Source organism: Lepus europaeus, chromosome 10 (assembly GCF_033115175.1).
Source record: "Lepus europaeus isolate LE1 chromosome 10, mLepTim1.pri, whole genome shotgun sequence".
In the NCBI taxonomy this organism is placed as follows: Eukaryota; Metazoa; Chordata; class Mammalia; order Lagomorpha; family Leporidae; genus Lepus; species Lepus europaeus.
Window position 1 is genome coordinate 123,669,349 of NC_084836.1, and position 19,268 is coordinate 123,688,616.

Consider the following 19,268-nt stretch of genomic DNA (forward strand, 5'->3'; position numbering starts at 1 on the left):
CTCAGAGAACAAGTATGAGGGCGGGGTGACATCTTGCAGGCAGACAGGGAGGGTGCACGGAAAACTCTGCAGGACGAGGCAGAACCAGGTCAAGCAGGACTACACCCCAGGTGTGCGGGAGCCCCAGGGGGCCCCACACAGGCCTCTGCTGTCCCCTTGGGCACCCACGAATGTAGTTTGGAGAACAGGAGGTGGCGGCCTGGGCTGCAGTGGGATCCTTGCATGGGGATGGGGGGGGCAGTGAGAGGCTCTGAGCGGCCAAGGCTCTGGGGAAGGGGACCATGGAGAGGGGGTGGAGTCTTCCTGAACACACCTCCCTGGAAATCTGTGCTGACCAAGCCCGCAGGAGAAAACAGCTCCGAACACTCTCAACACAGGAACTCTGGGTCCACATGCAAAGCACAGCACATGTCTACATACATGTATGATACACGTGCAACGAGCCGCCTGTATGTGCAGACAACTCATCGCCTACATCGGCAGCAAAGGATGGCCGTCCACAGGTCAGCTCCTGGGACTTTACCCATGTGCATCCAAGGAAAGTTCCAGAAGACGGCAGCAGGACATGTGGGATAACCCAAGATTGACAGAAAGTAGCTTAAAATCAATAACAAAATCCTAAGAAAAAATGCCTAAATATTTGTAAAGTAGCAAGAATTTCCTTTCTTTTTAAAGATTATTCATTTGAAAGGCAGAGTTAGAGAGGGAGAGAACCAGCGAGAGAGATCTTCCATCTGCTGGTTCACTCCCCAAATGGCCACAATGGCTAAGGCTGAGCCAGGTTGAAGCCAGGAGCCCAGAACTCCATCCAGGTCTCCCACGTGGGTGCAGGGGCCGAAGCCCTTGGGCCATCTTCCACCACTTTCCCGGGTGCATTGGCAGGGAGCTGGACTGGAAGCGGAGCAGCCAGGACTCCAGCCAGCACTCATGTGGGATGCCGGTGTCATAGGCGGTGGCTTCGCCCACTACACCACAACGCCAGGCTACAGAAGTGGCGATAATTTCTTAAGCAAGACATTAAAGGAGCTACTGCAATGGGATTTACAAAACATTTGACGAAATCACAATGGAAACAACACACAGGACGTGGAGTGCAGCTAAGGCCTTGCGTGGAGGAAGACGCATATCCTTGGGAACAGGTATCAGACAAGAAGAGAGGCTAAGTGTTCCCAGCTCCGCTGGAAGAAACGAGAAAAATCACCAACTTAGAACAAGGTAGATTTTTTTAAAAGTAAAAACAGGAGAAGTATCGGCAGACTGGAAAGGGAAGTCAGAGGAGCTCAGTAGATCCCCCAGCAGCTGTGTTATTTGAAGATTCGTAACACTGATGCATCATTACCAAGGCCACTCAAGGAAACCAGCTCAAGGCACCAATAGGAAATTCATACGATAACAAGAACAAACAACTTCTTGATAATAATTTGAAAATTTATGTGAAGCATTCCTTAGAAAACAGTGCTCATCGAACTGGTCAAGAAGAAATAGAAGATCTAAATAGTCCTTCCCGGCCGCCGTGAACGCCACGTGTAATCTGATATTTCCTAACGGAGCCAATGCCTTCACCGATTCATTCGTCCAAACATTCAAGGGAGAGACAACCAATTACAGAAAACTCGGGATTCACGTGCGCTGGCACAGACGCGGCACAAAACCGCGGTTGCACATCACCGCAAAGTCCATTCCGAACGCTCAGGGCGCCACTCCAAGGCATCGCTAGCTAATGGCGTTCCGGCTGGATTCCAGGAACACAGACAGGCTGAGCAGTCAAGAACCAGCCTTGGGCGGAACAGGACGGGTGCCAGTGTTCTCATCTCAGCGGATGCTGAAACAGCGTTCAGACAGCCACCGCCCCTTCCTGATGGAAACCCCAGGCGCACAGGAGGGCGGATCCTCCACGCTGATGAGTGGCAGCTCTGTGACAGCTCCGGGAACCCCAGTCCCTGGTGAAGCGCTAAAGTCCCAGCGAGACGAGAACTCATGATGCCATCGCGCTGAGGCTTCTACCCAGCAGCGGGCGCCGACTCAGAGTTAGTTCGGCCACTTTGGAAACCGCGTGGCAGCATCTGGTGAAGCTGACCCCGGGCAGTCAGGGCTGGTGCAGCAAGAGAAACCTGAATGTTCAAGACAATGGCCAAGAACCAGAGCCATCTAAACCCCCTTCTCCTACGATGCAGTGTTGTCGTGTCTTGGAAACACTAGAGTAGCAAGTTTTTCTCTAAGTGGCCGCATAGCAAATATTTTCGGTTGTGTGAACCGAGAGGCGACACCAAGCATATTACAGTCACCAACACCACCGCGCTCGATCCTGGGGCCCAGGTTTGGCAAACCCTGCAACAGAGGAATGGAAGACAAAAAGGCCACATCCCAGGTCAACGCCACAGACACAGTGGAGTGAAAAGGGACCACAGTCGCACACGCAGCCCGGGCGGCGTCACAGACACACACTGGAGAAAGACGCACAAGAGCCGTGTGCAACTGCTCCGTGAGGCTCCAAGGGCGACACAACACGTGGTGGCAGAGCAGGAGGGGCTGACACTGAGGGCTCTGCACTTCGCAGGGTTACACGAGAGGCTTGGGGGTAACAGGGACCCGGCCCTCTGTGCCGAGGTGTGGGTGCGCAGGGGGATCCACAAATCCACCAAACGAGAAACAGAGAATGGCTGCGTTTGGCTGCTTGTAGACTGAGCTCGACTGGAAAGGCTCGTCTTAAAGTGACAGGAGGATACTCGTTAGTTAGTGTAGGCTCCTGCAGCACAGAGGAAAAGGAAGAAACCCCAGGGCTCCGTCGCTAGGCAACCGTGTGGGGTGGAGCCAGCATCCGCGCCTCACGGGCTTCCGATAAACAGATTCTTATTTCAACATCCAATAGCATCGCAAAATTGGAAGCAACTTAAATGTTCCCGAACTTGAGCATCATTAAACAAATTGTGGTATACACATATGATGGAGTATTATGCTTTTCTGAACCAATTTATTGAGGGAGATTTAGCCATATGGGAACATGCCCACTGCAATATGTCAAACACACACACAGCATATAAAACACACACATGCACACACACACAAACATGGGCAAAACGCCAAAATGCCAACCAACCGTGGTTACCTCTGTATCACAGGCTCGCAGACAACCCTTTCCTTTTTAAACCCTCCTGCGTGTTTTCGCGAGATTCTCACACTGCTCTTCCATCAGCAGTCAGGAAGACGGAGCATGGTTAAAGAGCCCAGGGTGAAGGAGGGTTAAGATTGTTATTCCAATTCCTGAATCCACCTTGGGAAATAAAGTGTCTGCATAACCTGGAGGAGAAATGCAACCATCGCCACTTCTCTTTGGAGGAATAATTTTAAAGGTGAAGTTCAGAGGGCCCTGTCAGGCGAAAAGGAGACGTGAGGCTGCAGAAGAAGACAGCTCTGCTGGGGAAGATGTTTATAGCAGACGTTCTTTCAATAAACATTCACCTCTCACCATTCTGTCAGCAGGTGCACAGGGGGTCAGGCAGTCACGCCCCAGAGAAGCGTACAGACGGGCGGGAGCCCCAACCAGATCAGAAAATCACAGTCCTGGAGGGCAGAAGCCCTCTGACACATGCTAGACACGGGAAGGAAATGATTCTGAGGGCAAATCCACAAAGGTGACCCTGCGGCACGGCGCGCGCCCACCACTGTGCTGGCTGGGCTGACACGTGTGCTTCACACCTGGCCGGCTCCTGTCTTCCTAGCTGCCTTGGGTTGGGAATGAATCTCATCTCTCCCGTCTTGGAGCTAACAGGACCCAGATCATGGCACACCCCTGCCAAGGCACGTGGAGGATGGATCGGTTTCCTTTAGCTGAGGACCGGGGCCTGACTCCAAAAGTGACGGCTGCCTCCTACAGGGTGGAGCCGCGGCCACAAGGCAGAGGAGGGCGGCCGGGTTGAACGCCCCAGTGCCAGAGAGCAGCCCAGGCCACAGGCTGGGACACCTGTGCTGAGTGTAACTGGTCCACACATGTGTGTGTTTGGTTGAATTAGCTCATGAAGTCAAAGATGCCAGGAACCCCCTGGGCCTTACAACCTTACAGGAGGGAGGGAGGAAGAGAGGGAGAGAGGGAGAGAGGGAGAGAGGGAGAGAGATCAGAGCCAGTCCAGAGAGGAAGGCCAGCAGCAGCCCATCGGGGGCCATGTGGGGACAACAGCCCCTGACACCTGGGGAGACTGCTGGACCCCAGCCTTGGGGCTTGGGGAGGGCCCACTCATTGTGCCCTTTGTGACGGCCGTGGTATCTGTGCCATCAAGGAAGATGAGGTCCACGTGGAAAGGGATTTTCAGAGCCCAGGGAAGGCAGGGAGAGTGGGCAGCGTAGGCAGTGCACACCCAGAAGTCGGTGGGGTCTTCCAAACCAGGCCGGCCTTCCAGGCTCGGTTTGGCCCAGTTGCAGCTCCATCCCACACACAGCACAGTGGTGGCTGCGCTGGGAGCCACAGCCTGACCCAGGTCTCTCCCCGTGGAGAAGGAACTGCACCGCCTTGCACCTGCAGGGGCCCAGAGGGCTCTGGGATCCAGGCGAAGATGGAGGCACCAAAGCTGCCACTCCCCTGCACCCCCTCGGGCCCCTGCGCCCACGGCGGGAAGGAGACGCCTCTCTCAGAACGCTTTGCTGGCTTATGTCACCGCCATACCAGAGGCGGCACCTCCCCACGCGGGGAGCAGGAAGCTGACAACACGCCACGTTCCCAGGAATCATCCCCTTCGGTAACAGAGAACAGAAGGTGACAAAATTGGAGGTAACTTATTCAGTTTCTTCTCTGCCTCGTGTGGGAGCTCATTGCACTTGTCCACACCGCTCGCCCGAGGCTGGCCCCTCGGGCTGACTGACAGCCGTCTGGCAGAGCCCTGATCCGCAGGAGCTGTGGTGCCCGGCCCTAGCGCTGACAAGCAAACTTTGATCCGGGCTCTGCTCACGTATTCTAAGCTTCCTGCTAGTGTCAGGCTGGGCTGAGCCTTGGCTGACAGGCGGCTGAGTCCCCACCACCGGCAGTCATGGGCGGGCATCGTGGCTGAGACAGCCGGAGGAGCCGGCATGTCTGCGCGAGTGTCACCGAGAATATTCTCCAAGCAACCACTTGGGTACAGCCCTGAAGAGACAGCTCAGGAAACCATAAATATCGCCTGAATGTGGGCGCCTCCAGCCTTCTGATGAGGCCAAGGCTGCACTGACCGTGACCAGGGGCTTTGGCCCTGGGTCCAGGGCTGTGGGCGCGCAGTCTTATTCAGCATAGTCTCCCCTGGGAAGTGGGCCAGGCACGGGGGTGGGGCTTGCGGCACGGGGCACAGCCGAGCCCCCGAGAAAGAGCTTGGCTCAGGGGAAGACGTGGGTACGAGGCCGGACCTGAGTCAAGGGAGCACAGGGGTAAGGGAGGTTCGTCAGCCAGGCTCAGCAGAGGCTGCAGCTCCACCACGGGGAGGCGCCCTCCACAGCAGTTATCAGGCCTGGGGGCCAGGGAAGGGGGCGGGCGAGGAGAACGGCAGCGTGGGTTTCTGAGTCTCGGCGTCCAGGTGTGAGCTCAGTCTGGCTAAGACTGGCCACACCACTGCCCTCCCCAGTCTACCTCCAAGCTCCCTGAGGTGTGTGAAATCCCCAGGGGCTCTGGGGTGGTCCTGGCTGAGACCAGCAATGGCTTCAAAGGCCTGGGGGACAGCGCTGCCCAACATCCATGAAGCTCAGCACCCACGCTCCATCCACACAAGAGCATACATGCATGTCATGTGTGTACACACCAACACAATGTGCATGTCCACATTAACATGTATGTGCACACACATACACATAGCACCCATGAAGCTCAGCACCTTCGCTCCATCCACACAAGAGCATACATGCATGTCGTGTGTGTGCACATCAACACAATGTACACACATGTCCACATTAACATGTATGTGCACACACATACACATACCATCCATGAAGCTCAGCACCCACGCTCCATCCACACAAGAGCATACATGCATGTCATGTGTGTACACACCAACACAATGTGCATGTCCACATTAACATGTATGTGCACACACATACACATACCATCCATGAAGCTCAGCACCTTCGCTCCATCCACACAAGAGCATACATGCATGTCATGTGTGTACACACCAACACAATATACACACATGTCCACATTAACATGCATGTGTACATGCTAGCACATGGACACATGCCCGTCCACACATGTGCACACATGTATGCACACACATACAGCACTGGTGAGGGCATCAGACTTTCTGGAATGTTTTGTGTGGATTTCATACCAGAACAAAAACACCCAAGCAGACGATGAAACGCTGAGGCGTTATTTTGAACATAAAATGTCGCCACGCCTAAGTGACCGTCGACTTCTTGTCACCCCTCCTCATCAGCTCCCTTTTCTCTGGCTTCTCCCAGCCTCCAGGACCCCTCCTGCTGCTGACCCTGGGCGGGGGCAGGTGACCACTGAGCAGGGGGCTGGCAGTGCAGTGCTTGCTGTTTGCTTGGATGCACACGCATGGCCTGGGGATGCTTCTCAGGGATCCCTGGACAGACCCCTCCCTCCCCACCCTCACGGTGGCATCCTCCCGAGACAGAGCGGACCGCAGCCCCAGGTCTGTCCCCAGGCCAGCTGAGGACAAGCAGGCGTGGCTGGGACGGGCGGGAAGGTGACTGCAGTGCCGCACCGCCCAGAGGTGTCCACCAACACTGGCATCAGGGCCACACGCACGGAGACGGGTGGGGCAGGAGCAGACGCAGGAAGCTCCGGGCTGTGTTTGGCCTTGACCTGGGACCACCACAGGTCTGGGTCTCAAAGAGAAGACTGGCCTGCTCAGCAGCTCCCGAGCACACAGGGGTTCTCAGAGGAGACTCAAAGCTGGGCCAGGGACCCCAGCAACCATGCACTTGACACTCACATCCCCCTGCGTGCTCACCCGGCTGGCCCCTGCCTGGCTCCTGCAGGCGGGTGAGCTCATCACAGCTCCAGACTCCGACACTGCCTGCCCAGGAGCATGTGCACCCCTCCCAGGCACAAACCCTCTCCCTGAGAACAGTGATGTCCTCCCCCACTGCAGGCCTGGACGGACATTCTGCTGAGCCGACGGCCAGCCCTCAGCCCATGTGAAGATCTGTCCCCAGGGGAGATTGTTGGAACTGCCGCACACTTGACGTGCCAGGAGCCAGCTGCATTCGGCCAGGCTGGGCACAGGCTCCTTATGCTACCTGGACTTTGTTTGCAACAGCGAGCCATCGGGGCGGGCGTTTGCACAGCAGCTGAGAGCATCTGTTGTGCCCGCATCCCACATCCCATCCACATCCCAGCTCCACCTCAGTTCCAGCCTCCTACAACCCTGGAAGCAGCAGTGTTGACCCAAGTACCTGGGCCTCAGCCACCTGCATGGAAGACCTGGACTGGGTTCCAGGTCCTGAATCCGGCCTGGCCCAGCCCTCGCTCTCACAGGCATGTGGGGAGTGAACCAGCAGATCAAAGATCTTTTTCTGTCTCTGTCTTGGTGTCTCTCTCCTTTGAAAAGAAAAATGAGAACAAACAGTTTCAAACAGTAAAAACAGAAAATGCTCCATTTCCCTGTAGCCTGTCCGCCTGCTGGTGAACCTGCAGGCCCCTCCCTGCTGCTCTCTGCTCAGCGTTTTGTCTCCTCTGGGCCGCAGTCAGGGGCTCATTTTCTCAAGCGGGGTCGCTATAGAAACCTCAGGAAGGAGGAACGCTGCAGGATCTTCACAGCGTGCAGAGTCACTTCATTGCCTCCCTCAGCTGGGCTCTTGAACAGTGCTTGGGTGAAAGCCCAGACCCACTTTAGGAGACACAAGTGGGCCGGGAAGTGGAGCAGAGGCGGCCACGGCTCCCAGGCGGCTCCACCTGCCTCAGCAGGCTTCCCCGGGGGCTTGTTAGAGGCCCCGAGTGTTCTCGCTTAGCTCCTCCCCCCTTACCAGGGTCACTGGCAGCAGCTAAGCACAGTTCCTGGTGGCCCCTTGAGTTTATGACCACATTAACGGGAGGCAGGACTTCTGAAGGACAGGCTTTGTGGAGCAGCTGTTGAAGACATTAGCAACCTCGACAGCAGCCAGCCTGGCGCTGGGGACGCGCGCTGGGAGAGGACTCTGGAACCCCTGGGAAGCTCATAAAACCAGCATCCTTCACGGGCTTGTCTCGTCCACGCACTCGCCCACACGCCAGGACCGTCTGCATTTCCCAGATAAGGAAACGGAGGCGCAGAGATTCAGGACCTTGGACAGGGTCAGCATCCGCAGCGGGATTAGCAGCCGCTGACGCCACAGCCTGGGGTCACTGCGGTGCCCAAGGGCTGGGAAAGCAAGCAGGACACAATCCATTGGGGGGGGGGGTGGCAGGAAGATGCATTTGACCAACCTCAACCCTTTGCAGGGTGGCCGTGACCTCCAGAAAGCACAGGGCAGCTCGGAAGGGAGGGTCTCCGGCCGTCGCTGGACGAGTGTGACGGCGCCTGATCCGCACACGGCTTCCCCAGGACAGAGCGCCCCACTCCCGCCACACATTCTCCGCGGCTTCTGAAAATGAGTCTCCGAGTCCCCGACGTGTGCTGTAAAAGCCGCTTTAAATATTTCAACAATGGAATCGGGTAAAACGACGGGGAAGGCCTGGGGCAAGAACCGGCTCCAGTCCTCCTCCTCCAGGGAGCAGCCAGCCCCTGCCCACCAGAGCTGTGGTCCCTCCTCTCACCCAGCCTGCCCCGGCCTGCGCCCTCCCTCCGGCCCGGCTCCAGCACCGACCACGTCGTCGACCCCACGGCGCTGGCTGCGGTGGCCGGGAGCCGCTATGTTTGGGTAGTGCAGCGTGCGCATTCTTGCAGTGTTCCCATGTGTGGCATGGGCACGTGTGGGTTGGCTGTCAGCCCCCTCACCATCTACCCAGCCCCTGTCACAGTCAGGTGGGGGCCTGGGCATCCTTCGGGCTCCGAGTAAGGAAACAGCGAGGGCACAGGTGCAGCCCAAGCACAGGGCCAGCCATCCGCGGGCGGACGCAAGCTGCAGGCTTCTTGTCATGGGAGCGGACCAACCCTGGGGACTCAGGGCTCCAGGGAGGGGCCAAGCCTCCCTCTGCCAGCAAGGGGAGCACAGGAGGTCTGAGGAGGGGACAGGGCCCAAGCCCCCTGGCCCTTGCAGGTGGCAGCTGCGTGGTAATCGGGCTGGACCTGGGCTGGGGCCTCGCAGGACAGCCACACGCCACGGGGCAGGGGGCACAGAAAGCGAGGGACATTTGTGGTGGCATCAGCCAGGGCAGGGGGCAGGGGCCACTCGGAGGGGGGGCTCGGACCCCACAGTCCCCAGGGACAGTAGCAGAGGCGAGGCAGGGAGCAGCCACCCTGCTGCAGGTGCACAGATGGGAGGTCTGCCTCGGCCAGATCAGAGTGTTAGACAAACTCAACAGAAGTGTGGGCTCTCGCCGGCCTCCGCTCGGGTTCTGGAACCGGGCGAAGTCACCCTCTTGCACACTCACCTCTTGCAAAGCCTCCGACTGTGAGTGGCCCCCGTGTCGGACACACACACACACACACACACACACACACCGGCGCGTTTTCACAAGCCTTGGTCTCGGCCGGCTGATAGTTCAAGGGCTTGGAGAAGTGAAGAGTTCCCCAGGGAAATCGACGACATTAGAGGTGGAAATCAAAGCGCTTCCTCCTTTAGAGCGCGTCAGCCGAGGCAGGTGCGAGCTCTCGGAGCGGTGCAGGCTGCCGACTCTCCTGGGAGTTGCACGCCCACAGACGTGCGTGTCAGAGGATGGATTCCCCACCACGGGAGGCTCTGAGTGAGCCCTGCGCCCCTGAGCACGCGTTCAGAGCTGGAGATGAAGTGCAGGCTCCGGGCACTGCCCGGCCTCCTGCCCGGACCCGAGGGCTCTCCTGTTCGGAGCCAGCTCTGTGGGCCCGAGGACACCCAGGACGGTCTCCGCGGCACCTCACACAGCGGCAAGGGGCTGAGCCGCAGACACAAACGGTGTTCGCTGGTCGCAGCCTCCAGCTGCTCATTTCCAGTGGGCAACGCACGGTGTAGGAACAGCCACCTGGAGGCAGGGCGGGGCCCAGGGCCCTCATCATGGCAGAGTCCTACCTGGGGAGACAGAGGCTCTGGGGGCTGGCGTTGTGCTCAGGGGGCTGAGCCACTGCCCGTGATGCCGGCTCCCACAGGAGCACGGTTTCAAGTCCCAACTGCTCCACCTGCCCCGATCCAGCTCCCTGCTAATGCACTTGGGAAAGCAACGCAAGGTGGCCCAAGTGCTTGGCCCTGCCACCCAGGTGGGAGACCCAGATGGAGCTTCTGGCTCCTGGCTCCAATTTCGCCCATCTCTAGCTGTTGTGGCCACTGGGGGAATGAACCAATGGATGGAAGACACCTCTCTCTTTCTCTATCCCTGTAGCTCTGCCTTTTAAATAAATATTTAAAAAAATAAAGTGGGTCTCTGGGACAACCCCAAAGAGCCACTCTGTCAGTTGGCCTGGATCCAAGTGTTCTCAGCCGACATGTATGAAGTGTGGTGTTCTCAGCAGACATCTATGATGTGTGGTGTTCTCAGCCGACATGTATAATGTGTGGTGTTCTCAGCCGACATGTATGATGTGTGGTGTTCTCAGCCGACATGTATGATGTGTGGTGTTCTCAGCAGACATGTATGATGTGCGGTGTTCTCAGCCGACATGTATGGTGTTCTCAGCCGACATGTATGATGTTCTCAGCCGACATGTATGGTGTGTGGTGTTCTCAGCCGACATGTATGATGTGTGGTGTTCTCAGCCGACATGTATGATGTGTGGTGTTCTCAGCTGACATGTATGATGTGTGGTGTTCTCAGTTGACATGTATGATATACAGTGTTCTCAGCCGACATGTATGATGTTCTCAGCCGACATGTATGGTGTGTGGTGTTCTCAGCCGACATGTATGGTGTGTGGTGTTCTCAGCCGACATGTATGATGTTCTCAGCCAACATGTATGGTGTGTGGTGTTCTCAGCAGACATGTATGATGTGTGATGTTCTCAGCCGACATGTATAATGTGTGGTGTTCTCAGCCGACATGTATGATGTGTGGTGTTCTCAGCAGACATGTATGATGTGCGGTGTTCTCAGCCGACATGTATGGTGTTCTCAGCCGACATGTATGATGTTCTCAGCCGACATGTATGGTGTGTGGTGTTCTCAGCCGACATGTATGGTGTGTGGTGTTCTCAGCCGACATGTATGATGTGTGGTGTTCTCAGCTGACATGTATGATATACGGTGTTCTCAGCCAACATGTATGATGTTCTCAGCTGACATGTATGATGTGTGGTGTTCTCAGCCGACATGTATGATGTGTGGTGTTCTCAGCTGACATGTATGATATACGGTGTTCTCAGCCGACATGTATGATGTTCTAGCCGACATGTATGGTGTGTGGTGTTCTCAGCCGACATGTATGATGTGTGGTGTTCTCAGCCGACATGTATGGTGTGTGGTGTTCTCAGCTGACATGTATGATATACGGTGTTCTCAGCCGACATGTATGATGTTCTAGCCGACATGTATGGTGTGTGGTGTTCTCAGCCGACATGTATGATGTTCTCAGCCGACATGTATGATGTGTGGTGTTCTCAGCCGACATGTATGATGTGTGGTGTTCTCAGCCGACATGTATGATTTGCTACTGTTTGGTTCCTGTTTCAGCGGCAGTGAGTGCTTCTGAACTGTTGACACACGGGATCCTGAATTGGATCGGGGAGGGCAGCAGGCGCTCTCCCCAGCAAGGCCGCCACCCTCTGCCACCAGAACGGCAGCCATGTGACCCAGTTCTCCCCTCCCCCCCTTCCTCCCAGCGGGGCTCTGGGCCCCCAGGTGGGGGAAGCAAAGGCACAGAGCAGCAGGGGCAGGGGCAGGAGTGGCAGCGTCCGATTGCACCAGCGGGGAAGGAGAGGGCGGCCGGTGTTCAAGGCTGCGGGCCCCACTGTGGCTTCTCTGATGTTGGGAGCACAGCATGAGGAGGCGGAGCCAGGAGCTTGCTTTGAAGTCCTGGTGGGAATTGTCACAAAATAGAAGCTGGCCGGGGGACCCGCTGCCGCCCCACATGGGCAAAGGACCGGCTGAGTGGCTCCGTGGCTTAGCCACTGGGAAGGTCACTTGTCATCCTGCCGACCGCTTGTCCGTCACTCAAGGAGTGAACAGGTTACAGGAAAAGTTGCCGCCCCTGGAGAAATAATAGAAAATACTGCCTCCACCCTGGGTTTCTAACCACAGCGATAATGTGGGTCGATCCCTCCATCGCTCTCCATCCCTGGCTAATAGTCCCTACACATATATTTGCATCTTCAACGTCTCGTAGGCTCATAGCCAATTTAGCCTGTGGCCTCAAGACAATGTAGCTTAACCCAGAGGTTCACCCACAGACCTTGGGCGCAGCAGCCCCCTGCTGTGGTCAGCTCAGGTGACCACGTGGAGGACTTGCCTTCCCTCCCTGCGGGCTCCCAGGTTAGGGGTAGGGATTCAGCCTTGTGTGCTGGGACTGGAGGGGAGGGGAGAAGGCACAGCCGGGTGGGAGCCCACCTGCCCCTCCGTGGGAGGGCCCCTCCTAGGCCTGTGCTGTGGCCAAGAGCTGTGTCGATCTGCAGCCATGAGCCCCAACACTGGGGATGTGGTTCCAGTGGATGCAGCCGACAAGGAAAGGCGGGGCGGTGTCTGCGACCCTGGCTTTGCAGCGTGGTCTCACCAGGAAGGGCGGCCCTTAGGGTCCGTGCAGCTCAAGTCCAGCAGGACGGGGGCCAGAGGAGGCAGGAGCCGGTGCAGGGCCTGCAGGCCAAGGAGCTGCTCCTCAGGCTGGACGGTGCCTTCGGCCCCTCCCAGGGCAATGCCCTCTGTATTACGGTGAGAGTGAGGGGCCAGTGCTGGGGCTCAGTGGGTTCAGCTGCCGCTCGCGCCCCTGGCATCCTGATGAAGTCCTGGCTGCTCTGCTTCCTGTCTGGCTTCCTCTAACGCACTGGGAAGGCAGTGGATACAGCCCAAGGGCTTGGGCCCCTGCACCCATGTGGGAGACTTGGATGGAATGCCTGGCTCCTGGCTTCCACGTGGTCCAGTCCTGGCTGTTATGGCCATTTAGGGAGTGAACCAGCAGATGAAAGCTCGCTCGCTCTCTCGCTCTCTCTCCTTCTTTCTTGGGCACTTTAATTTTCAAGTGAATTTTTAAAAACAAAGAGTGTGAGAAAATGCTTTTCTATATCGAACAAAAACACAGGCACACAAAGGGACCACTGAACCAATCTCATTTCTATTGGCCAGAAACTCCAAGTTCAGAGCCATGAGCCGTGTTTCCGCCTTGGGTGTTCCGGGGAAAGGGATTATGGGAGTCTCCAGAAGCCGCCCCGCCCCCGCCCCGTGGCACTATGAGTGCCAGCCAGGGACAAGGGGCAGGAGCCTACAACACGCCTTGATGCCTTGTGCTTCTAAGCAAGGTGTTCCAAGGCCACCTCTCGTGGCCAAAGGACAAAGCCCCGCGTCCCCCAGGTCCTGGCTGTGTTGAGGACTCTGGGAGCTCAGGGCGGAGGTCATGTTGCCTTAGAGTGAGGGCCGTCCTCGGGGCAGGTTTGGAGGCTTTGCCTGGGGGAGGGCGTTGGCAGATTAAGGTCCTACACGGTGACTCTCAAGCCCAGCTGTCCACTGCAGTCACTGGGCCACACCTCAGGGCCACGCCCGGGACTCACCCATGGTAGTCAGCCAGCGCCTCTCAGCAGGAGACTGGACATGGACAAGCGTCACCTTGTCTCGGGTGACCGACCTGAGGTCCAGGCTGAGGACCCCTCTCCCTGCATGGACGGTGATGGCTGAGCGGGCGCTTTGTCTCCAGCCAGTGCTCTTGCCCTGGGGGAAGTCGTGGGGATGACAAAAGGCTTGGAATTCACGCCCTGGAGAACAGGGTTCTGAGCCCCCTTCCTGGAACGTGGGTGGGGGCCACCCTCCGGGGCTCAGGATCACCCCCAGCTGACGAGGGCCCTCACCACAGGGCGGGGGCGATGAGGCTGGCATCTGAACACCATTAGGGCTTCATTTAGAAAGGCAGCGGGGGACCTTTATGAGTCTTTAGTTCTTCATGTCCTACAGTCTTCATTTTTAAAATTTCTTTTTCATTTTATTTGAGAGACAGAGAGACACAGAGACAGAGAGAGAGAGAGAGAGAGATCTTCCATCCACTGGCTTACTCCCCAAACACACACGACAGCCAGGGCTGGGCTGGGGCCTGAACTCAGGTCTCCCACATGTGTGGCGGGAATCCACGCACTTGAGACTTGAGACTTGAGACTTGAGTCCCCAGGCCTGTGCTCTGTGTCGGCCACGGGCGCGTGGAGGTGCTGCTGCCTGCAGGAGCTGGAAACGCCTCCCACGCCCAGCGCCCAGCGCCTCCCACTGAACCCCGCCCCTCTCTGGATCCCTTTGCCTCTGTCCACACCCAGCCATGGCTCTGCTTAACCACCCTAGGCGCCCACGAGCTCCTGCCGCCCTCCCGCCCCCCCGCCCCCCCGACATTAGCTCACATAAATCAGCCCACCTGCACAGCTGGACACGTTCAGACTTCCCCGGTAATGAAATCCTCTGGGATGCTCATTAACGCTCAGATCCTACAGCCTCTGCAGACCCAGAGGCAGAGTCCCCAGGGACGGTGTCTGGAAATTCGCTGCTGTAACCCTGTCCCAGGTCATTCTCATGACCAGGGCTAGGGCAGCTGTCCGAGGAAGCCCAGGCTGTCTCCAGCCCCCGCTGCTGGCTGCCTGTCCTCTGTCCTGTCCCTTGAGCTCTCTGCACCTGCTCAGCTGGACGCGTGCTGAATGGACGAATTAGTGAACCGCAGTCCATGGTCCAGCAACCCTGACCTACTTCTCATTCTCCACACCTGTAATGTTATTTCTCAGCTCCACAGTTATTGATTTTCATCTGTTTCCACGCACTCTGATGAGCCGAAACCTGGATTTCTTCTCTCCGCGGCAGCCATCGTCGTGTGCTGAGCCGCCCCTGTCCGTACCAGATCTGTGTAGAGACGACTTTCAAGCTGGGGTCTCCCGTCCAGATGGGAGCTGCCCTTCTCCTCCGGCCACCTGCAGCACCTGGCCCAGGGGCCAGCACACAACAGGCGCTGGATGAGACGGACCCTGAGGACAGCCCGGTCACCTGACCTCCAGATGCCAGCCGTCCGGTGGGCACTGTGTCCCACACCGAGGAAATGCAGGGGACATGGCAAGGAAAACAACCAGCTCTCACAAAACTGTGGTATTCAGGGCTTTCCAGAACACTCCCAGAATTCTTAGCAGGGAAAACGAGGAGGCAGGTGTCCGTATCTGACGACAAGGTGACAGGCACAGCACCTGCTGTGATGCCAGGTACCAGGAACAAAGCCACGCGGGCACCGGGGGCGGTGCTCGCTGAAAGCCAGGGGCTGTGCTGGTGAGCCCCGCCCTGCACGTGATCACCGGTTACCACAGCTCCGCTGGAGGCTGCACCTGCAGACCACACAGCCAGCATCCCCTGGCAAACAGCTCAGCACAGGTGTCCCGGGCTCAGAGTGACTAGGCCGTGCAGGAAGCCCAGAGGGAGGGCAGGGGCCGTGGGCTTCCAGGATGTCTCAATAATGAAGCAGGCTGATGGTAAGGCATGAGCGGAAGAGCTGGTTAGAGCACATGCACATGTGTGCACGTGTGTGTGTGGTGTGTACGTGTGCATACGCACACGCATACACACCTGGATGTGCACATCACATGTGCAAGCTCACGTGATTATGAAAACACTGGATGTGAAATAAGCTCATGGCCCATGGACCTTTTGAAGTCCTCGTGTGTGTGTGTGCACACATAGGCACACACATGTGTGTGTAGTACTCCATGAAGCATGTACTATGTATGTGGTGCTGTGATGCTGTGAGGCCCGGCGTGTCAGGGAACCACGATCAGGAAGGTGTGATGATGCGACTGGAGAGACTGGGGGCCCTGCCTGCGGCCACACAACCAGGACCCATCCAGCCTGAGATTTAAGCCGGGACCCGTCAGAGACCAGAGCCCAAGCTTGTCAGCAGCCCATCCGTGTGACAGCGGGGGTGACGGTGATGAGGGTGGTGATGGTGGTGGTGATGGTGGTGGTGGTGGTGGTGGTGGTGGTGGTGGTGATGGTGATGGTGGTGGTGGTGGTGATGGTGGTGATGGTGGTGATGGTGATGGTGGTGGTGATGGTGGTGGTGGTGGTGGTGGTGATGATGGTGGTGGTGGTGATGGTGATGGTGATGGTGGTGGTGGTGGTGGTGGTGGTGATGGTGATGGTGGTGGTGGTGGTGATGATGGTGGTGGTGGTGATGGTGGTGGTGGTGGTGGTGGTAATGGTGGTGGTGGTGGTGATGGTGGTGGTGGTGGTGGTGGTGGTGATGGTGATGGTGGTGGTGGTGGTGATGATGGTGGTGGTGGTGATGGTGATGGTGATGGTGGTGGTGGTGATGGTGATGGTGATGGTGGTGGTGGTGGTGATGGTGGTGGTGGTGATGGTGATGGTGGTGGTGGTGGTGATGATGGTGGTGGTGGTGGTGATGATGGTGGTGGTGGTGATGGTGATGGTGGTGGTGGTGGTGGTGGTGATGGTGATGGTGGTGGTGGTGGTGATGGTGGTGATGGTGGTGGTGGTGGTGATGGTGGTGGTGGTGGTGATGGTGGTGATGGTGGTGGTGGTGTTGATGGTGGTGGTGATGGTGATGGTGATGGTGGTGGTGGTGATGGTGATGGTGGTGGTGGTGGTGATGATGGTGGTGGTGGTGATGGTGGTGGTGGTGATGGTGATGGTGATGGTGGTGGTGATGGTGATGGTGATGGTGGTGGTGGTGGTGATGATGGTGGTGGTGGTGGTGGTGGTGATGGTGATGGTGATGGTGGTGGTGGTGGTGATGATGGTGGTGATGGTGATGGTGGTGGTCATCATCGTAATGATGATGGTGGGGGTGGTGATGGTGGTGATGGTGATGGTGGTGGTGGTGGTGATGGTGGTGATGGTGGTGGTGGTGTTGATGGTGGTGGTGGTGATGATGGTGATGGTGGTAATGGTGGTGGTGGTGGTGAAGGTGGTGGTGGTGATGGTGGTGGCGGTGATGGTGATGGTGGTGGTGATGGTGGTGGTGGTGGTGAAGGTGGTGGTGGTGATGGTGGTGGCGGTGATGGTGATGGTGGTGGTGGTGGTGGTGATGGTGGTGAAGGTGGTGGTGGTGATGGTGGTGGTGGTGATGGTGGTGGTGGTGGTGATGATGGTGGTGGTGGTGATGGTGGTGGTGTTGATGGTGGTGGTGGTGATGATGGTGATGGTGGTAATGGTGGTGGTGGTGGTGAAGGTGGTGATGGTGGTGGTGTTGATGGTGGTGGTGGTGATGATGGTGATGGTGGTAATGGTGGTGGTGGTGGTGAAGGTGGTGGTGGTGATGGTGGTGGTGGTGATGGTGGTGGTGGTGGTGGTGAAGGTGGTGGTGATGATGGTGGTGGTGGTGATGGTGGTGGTGATGGTGATGGTGGTAATGGTGGTGGTGGTGGTCGTCATCGTAATGATGACGGTGGGGGTGGTGGTGATGATGGTGGTGATGGTGGTGATGTATGGTGGTGGTGGTGGTGGTGGTGGTGATGGTGGTGGTGGTGGTGATGGTGGTGGTGGTGATGGTGATGGTGGTAATGGTGGTGGTGGTGGTGAAGGTGGTGGTGGTGATGGTGGTGGCGGTGATGGTGATGGTGGTGGTGATGATGGTGGTGGTGGTGATGGTGGTGGTTATGTATGGTGGTGGTGGTGGTCGTCATCGTAATGATGATGGTGGTGGTGGTGGTGGTGGTGGTGGTTATGTATGGTGGTGGTGGTGGTGGTGGTGGTGATGGTGGTGGTGATGGTGATGGTGGTGGTGGTGATGGTGATGGTGGTAATGGTGGTGGTGGTGGTGAAGGTGGTGGTGGTGATGGTGGTGGCGGTGATGGTGATGGTGGTGGTGATGATGGTGGTGGTGGTGATGGTGGTGGTTATGTATGGTGGTGGTGGTGGTCGTCATCGTAATGATGATGGTGGGGGTGGTGGCCTTGCTGATGATGATGGTGATGCCTGCAGCTCGCCTGTGTTCAGTACTTTGTGCGCCGTGCACAGTTCTGAGTGCTGTAGTGAGTGACTCGTCCAGTCCTCACAGTGATTGGCTGTCCCCAGGTCAGAGGCCATGGTTTGGATGCCGGTGTCCCCCACAGAGCCCAGGAGGGGAGGCTGCTCTCTGAAGTCCATGCAAACGGAAATAAGAAGGCGACAACCTTTCCCAGCTACAGTGTTGGAGGTGAGCGTTTGGGAGGTGACGGCTGGAGTGGCTCATCAGTGTGGAGCCCCCGTGACCAACCCTGGTGGCTGCACCGGGGAGACAGACGGGCAGGCCCACGCCTGAGCCGGCAGGCTGCACCGGGGAGACAGACAGGCAGGCCCACGACGGAGCCAGCAGGCTGCACGGGGAGACACAGATGGGCCCAGCTGCTCCTCGTGGCCCTCTGAGCACACAGCCAGCAAGAACACTCTCTCCAGAGGCCGACCCAGCAGGGCCTGCCCAGTCCTGGGCCGTGAGCTCCCAGAGCCGAGTCAGCACACCTCTCTTTCCTTGCTAAGTAGCTTGTCTCAGCTATTTTACTGAAGTCACGACTAAGACTTTAGGGACGGAGAAACTGAGGCACAGAGCAAGGGCTGGAACAGCCGCTGTGCCCAGATGTCTAAGGGGAGCCCTGGGCTGGGAGCACAAGGGGGAGGTCGCAGTGCCGGGCAGCCGCCCACGGGACAGCACCGGGGGCTCACGTGGGGGTGGAGCTGGCGGACAGGGCCAGTGCTCAGCTGCTCTGCCCCCTGGGAAGTGGCTTCTGCGATAAGCCCAGGCCAGGACATTCTCCCCGAAGAGCCTGGGCCAGGCCAGAGGGCTCTGCTTTGGGGTTAGGCGGTGCCAACACCTGCTCTGTGATTCCGCTTCCCCTCCCCAGTCCCCTGGACGTCCCGTGCAGGCGACACGAGTGAGCAGCACAGGGATCCCAGGAGGACAGCGAACAAGCAGAGAGAAGCAGCCGTTCGGGCCGAGGATGGCGTCGGCCAAGACCGGCAGAATAACCCGCCTGGCCGGCCCCCATCGCTGGCCGCCTGGTGCCTAAGCAACTTGACGAAGAGGCGGCAGGTGTGTGTGTGTGTGTGTGCGTGTACACGCCATGGTTGCACACGACATGCCGCACACACACAG